This window comes from Phyllostomus discolor, chromosome 1 (assembly GCF_004126475.2).
Source record: "Phyllostomus discolor isolate MPI-MPIP mPhyDis1 chromosome 1, mPhyDis1.pri.v3, whole genome shotgun sequence".
NCBI lineage: Eukaryota > Metazoa > Chordata > Mammalia > Chiroptera > Phyllostomidae > Phyllostomus > Phyllostomus discolor.
The window spans coordinates 8,879,458-8,885,585 of record NC_040903.2 but is presented as its reverse complement, the minus strand read 5'-3'; positions in this window follow the sequence as shown (position 1 = coordinate 8,885,585).

Genomic DNA, 6,128 nt, shown 5'->3' with positions numbered 1-6,128 from the left:
TAGAAGAGATCAGATGTATGGTAACTGTGTTACAGAACAGACCCAAGGGGAGTATGATATACTATTACTGAAAGGAACCCCTCACTGGGTTCGCTATGCCCTCTGCCAGAGTCTTTCAATGCCAGAGATTTGTGAAAAGGAAATTTTTTAAGATTTTATTTATTTATTTTTAGAAAGGGAAGGGAGGGAGAAAGAGAGAGAGAGAAACATCAATGTGCAGTTGCTGGGGGTCATGGCCTGCAACCCAGACGTGTACCCTGACTGGGAATCGAACCTGCAACACTTTGGTTCGCAGCCCACACTCAATTCACTGAGCTATGCCAGCCAGGGAGGAAATGCTTCTTTAAAGCTATACAGACTTAGAGGAGTGACTTAATGTCTTCATTAAAATATTAAAGTCTTTTAGGATACCCACATATGCACACAATCCTTCCTTCTCCCTCTGCCCTAATCTGAGGCACTGTATCTCAGGAAAAGAAGCAGAAGTCTGTGATTCAGGCTCCCGGCACCATCAGCTGTGTCGCCGCCGTGATCTACAGTTAATCCAAAGCCATGTGGCACCTTCTCATGGCCCAGCAGCAAGAGTCCTTTCACCCCTTTCCTTCCAGGCAAAGTATCTCCTGCTTCCTAAGCCATGTGGTTCTCACTCTTGCCAAAGCTGCAGGGTCCCCACTCTGCCAAAGCCCCGTGGTTCTCCCTCCAACATGGCTGCCACATCTGGATTTAAATCCCCGGGCCAATCTTCCTCTGCAGCCCCATTTCCGATTCCTCCTACAATCTGCTACATCTGCCAGCACTCCTGTATCCTTCCAGCTTTACTGGGCTGCCATCGTGAGTCTGGGCAGGCGTGGTTCCATGGTGTGGAGCCGATCATCTCCAAGTTCTCACGCAGGCCCTTAACCAGGGGGAAATGCCCCCCAGTTACATCTTGGGGGGAAGTTCCTTCCATCCCCCTAGGTCAAAGCATGGCCACAGCTATTTAACATATCTATGAAACCAGTTAAAGGTTATAGGTATGTTAAATGACCATGCCAGAGGTCAGCTGCAAAGCCGTTGCTATGCAAAACAGCTCTGCATGTTCCTGCTCCATGTGTCCCTTTCCCCAACTCAAACCTGTAGGGGGAAGGGGTGAGGACATCCTATATATCCTTCTAATATTTCCTGGACACCTTGAGTTCTGGACCCCATTCCAAATCCCTGTTTGGAGCCCCTCCTCTTGGCCGCACCCTGTTACAACTGTAAAGAGATAAAAATCAACAGCGTTCATCCAGTTATATGCGCATATGTTTCAGTTCCCCCTGCCCCCTTCCCTGCTTGACTGAGACTTTGGTCTGATGCCATGTCCTCCAGGAAACCTTCGCTGACATTCCACATCTGGGTAATGTGCCCTCCCTTTGCTCCCAAAGCAGCCTGTCTCGCAGGGCTGAACACCTGTGTGCTCCCTGCTTGTTGCCCTGAAGCATCTTGGGAGCCATGGCTTTCGTCTCTGGGTTTTAGTGCCTAAGTCTAGAGTCTAGACTGTGGCTGGCACGTACACTGTTGTTCATAAAACGTTTGAATGGATGCGTGGTCAAGGTCTAGTGGATGTCACATTGCTAACTAAAGCACAGGATAGGTCCCACTTGTGTCCTTTAGATAAAAATGCAAAATGTTAAGAAGCATGAAGTGCAGCAGTAGAAGGGGAAGGATGCAGACCATTGAGGAGGGACTCAGGATATGGAGGCGTGTGTGTGAGGGTGCTGGCTTGGCTTGGGCTGGAGGGATTGGGGATAAACAGTAGTTATAAAAGACAGTGATGCTGGATTAAAGAGGATTTGAAAGGCTGGAAGAGTTTATTGCTGATGTGGGAGTCAAAACACAGACTCAAGGATGTTCTTTGTAGAAGCCGGGAGGACATAAAAGCTCTGTTTTAACATGATTGGTAGACTGGAGTCAAGGGTGGAGAAGGACTGGTGAGTATAGGAGACAGCCGTGTTTCCATGGAAACGTATGCATTGTCCAGAGGGATTGCGAGGAGACTTCTCTGGGTTACCTGATTCAGATTCCAGGGGAAGTCTTTCACCACTCTGTAAATTGGTGCGCAGTGCAGTACAAGCCTAATCTGTAGATAAGGAAATGATGTCCTGTCCAGTAGAAGTTTGATTGACAGCTCTCTACTGTGCAAGAGACAGTTTGTCTCCATTTGCACATTCACGTTAGTGTGCCTGACTTATAAATATATGAGTTCTCAGAATTCTCTTCTGAAGCAGTTGTAACAACTATCTGTTTCAGGAGTTAAGGAAAATCTCTAACATGTATTCATGTTTACGTCTGTAGGAAAGTCATGATTTTAACTTTTGGGGTAAATTCTCCTTTAGCAGCAGGTGAGCTGGCTGGAGACTCCATCTGGGAAATGCAAAGCGGAATCAGTGAGATACAATATGTGAATGTGGAAGAACACACATCACTAGCCTGTTTAGGGCCCTGGCACTCTCCCTTCTTGCTTAGGGAGGGAGAAGCTGTGAAGGTGATGGGTGACGGGGAGTTTAATTAGAAATACTAACTCTTGAGCGCGGGCTGCGAACCAAAGTCTTGCAGGTTCAATTCCCTGTCAGGGCACATGCCTGGGTTGCAGGCCACGGCCCCCAGCAACCGCACATTGATGTTTCTCTCTCTCTCTCTCCCTCCCTTCCCTCTCTAAAAATAAATAAATAAAATCTTAAAAAAAAAAAAAGAAATCTTAACTCCGAAGCAACAAGGGACCATCGCAGGGAAAGCAGGTGGGAAAACGTCCAGGGAGAACTTCAGGTGATGAGGCAGAGGCAGACCTCACAGGGCGAGTTCTATAGCCGGGAGTCTGATGCGTCCCTCAAGGAGCCATCGCAGAGCAAGAGGAGCAAAGGGAAGGGACAGAGCCTGTGCAAGACGCCCCCTGTCAGGAGATGGGAGCGCCTGAGAAAGAGGCAACGTACGGGGTGGTCAGAGAGGCAGGAAGAGACCTAATTATATGAGCACTGAAGAGTAGTAACAGTCATTTAGCAAGCACTTCCTGGGTCACCAGTATTTCCTAAAAGGTCTCTCAGGGCTATCACAATCAACCAGTTCCATAAGCTGAAAATTATAGTGCATTAATTCAGTCATCAGATATTGTAAAGTGCCTATTACACTGTATGCACTGTCCTAGGTTCTGCGGACACGTGAGGGCACAAAATCTCTTCCTTCGTAGAACTTACATTTGAAGGGGGACGGGGTGACAGACAATAAAGTAAGGACATGAAAGAGATAGTATGTCAATGGTGACAGATGCCGTGAAGAAAAATAAAGTAGGACAGAGGGATAAGGCTTGAGTGGGAGTAAAAGTGACTTAGATTGAGTGTCGGGTAAGGCCGCACCGAAAGGTACCACTTGAGCAAAGACCTGAAGGCAGCGAAGGGGTGAGTTTGATAGAAGTCTGGGAGCATCGTTTCTGGCAGAGCGAACAGCGGGTGCAAAGGCCCTGTGGCAGGAGCCTTCCTGGCTTTTTAAAGGCACAGTAAGGAGGCAAGTGTGAAAGGAGCCAAGAGGTGTAGGACGGGAGTTCCAGGAGACGGAGGGCCCAGGGCACTTGGCTGACATTGTAGATCTGCACGGCGAGCGATGGGAAGACCGTGGGGAGGACAGAAAAGGCCTCTGAAACTGCTGTCGCCAAAGTGAATAATGTCCCTTGATGGGAGGGTGTGCCGCGGGAGCAGAAGGGAGGGGGCGAGGTTTATAGGTTTGGGGCAGGAACACAACAGCGTCTCTCCTCCCCATGGAACAGGGAATGCAGGCTGCGCTGAGAGAAGTGCTCTGACATCAAAGGGCTTTGCAGTCAGACAAGGTTGGGAAATGCTGCTGCTTCTTTTTTTAAAATCCTGTTCCTTGATTTGAGAGAGAGAGAGAGAGAGAGAGAAACATCAATTTGTTCCACTTCTTTATGCATTCATTGGCTGATTCTTGTATGTCTCCTGAGCGGGGATCGAACCCGCAACCTTGGCGTATTCGGACAATGCTCTAACTAACTGAACTACCCAGCCAGGGCCGGGAAATGCTTCTTCTTAATGCAGCTCCCTGGGTATTAGAACTGAACAAATAAATTTATGTGGTGAAGGGTTAATATTTTTCCTCTCCACATTTGTTTCTGAACCTTCCCTTACCCCCATGCACCCAGAGAACAATTTTCTCTTCACACAACTTTGGAAATCTCTGGGATACAATATAGCCACAATAGCACATTCATGGAATTTCACCATTGGAGGCATATATCACAATTTAAATATGTGTGGAATTAGAGTATTGTGATCAGATTTTTGGTAAAATCTCCTAATGCTCCTAATATTGAAAAAATATTCCGATATAATTTATTTTAAGCACTAGTTATGCTAAACTGATACTGAAAAATGAGTTAGCGTTCTTATCTGAACATTTGAGTTATTATAAAGGTGGTACTGCAGAGCTGTGGACAATAACAGTCTCTTAATAAATGAACCCCTCTGGTCTCAATAAATGAAGCTGGATAAACTGGATGTCCACAAGGGAAAAAGTGAGTTTTGACCCTAACCTCACATGAAACACAAAATCATCACCAACATCAGAGACGATTTTGAGGTAGGCAAAGATGTCTTGAGTAGGGTACCAAAAAAAATACTACAATAAAGAAAAAGATCCATAAATTCAATTACATTACAGTTAAGAACTTCTGTTCAAGAGGAAGATAGTAAAAGAATGAAAAGGCAAACCAAACCATGGAAAAGATACTTGCAACCCATGCAATCAGCAAAGGATTTGTGTTCAGAATCAACGAAGAAATACCGCCGGTTGGTTGCCCACAGACGCTGGAGTAGGAAACCGGGTTAGAGAGCCAGACTGCTGACCTCAGAGCGACCTCACGGTGTGATTTTGGTCACATCGCTCAATGCTTCTCTGCCTCCACTTCCCCATCGTTAAGGAAGAACAACAGCACACCCACCTCTGAGGGCTGAAGTGGGGACTAAACTAACCAATGCAGATAAAACACTTTGGGTACAGGCGCCGTCCATGAAAGGGGTCAACCAAGGTTAGCAGTTCTTCTGTGTCCTCTGCTGTTTCAAGAGTGAGCGCTTGGTGCAGAGAACGTGGCATACGTTCATCATCAGCGTGGCTGATGCACCTGACATCACAGTTCCTGTTGCACGAAAATCCCATGTGCAAGTGTGAGGCGCCACACCATTTCACATGACCCACCCCGCCCATCGTCACTGGGGGGCATTCTCGTGTTACCTACCTGCAAGGATCTTCGCTGTAGTTTCTCCCTCACCTAATAATTTTGGCACCTTTATAATACCCTTCCATAAAAATCACAGCATCAGTTGCAAAGTTGTGCAGTTTACTGCCTCTACCGGTTTTATATCTGGATGGTTTTCTGGCAGAATTCCTGGAGAACACAGAATCCCTAAGATTTTAGGCTTAACCTGTGAGTCACTGCTCCCCTCTCCGGGTGGCAGAGGCTCCAGTGCTAGGTGCCCCGCCCTGCCAGGGAAGCATCGCCAGGCAATTTCCTCCGGGTTGTGTCCTGCTCCAGCTGGATTTCATTGGCATCACTGGCGTTAACAGAAGCGCTTGTAAAGCCAGCGCATCTCTGGAGCCACTCTAGTCAATCCCTCTTCCCTTCTGGGAAGGTGGCCTGCCCCCGGCTGGGAAGCCATCACTAATCACTGGACCCACGCTTCTCCGAGTGGGGTTGTGGCTCCACTGGGGAAGGTTTCCCTGGGGAACTAGGGGAGGCTCAGAGCTCCAGGTCTCAGCCCAGGCCCTCTGACTCAGAATCTCAGGGAGTGTGAGCTGAAAGTTTGCATTCTTAAAAATCTGTCCAGCGATGCTGAAATTTGAAAGCTCTAGAAATGCATGTTCCTGCCTCTCACAGAATCTACCTCTAGAGTTGGAAAATCAGCGCCCAACAATTCGAGGGGAATACAGTTTGTAGAAGTGGAGGCCAGTTGAATCCATGCATGAATTGAATTCGAGGACGAGGAGATTTGTGAAGGGGGAGGGGGAAGGATGCCTGAACGCAGTGAGCACCCAACGCGTGGGGTCGCGGTTTCCTTGGAGCTGAGGGGGAGTCTTGCCTTGCCTCTGAACAGGGCGGTTCACAC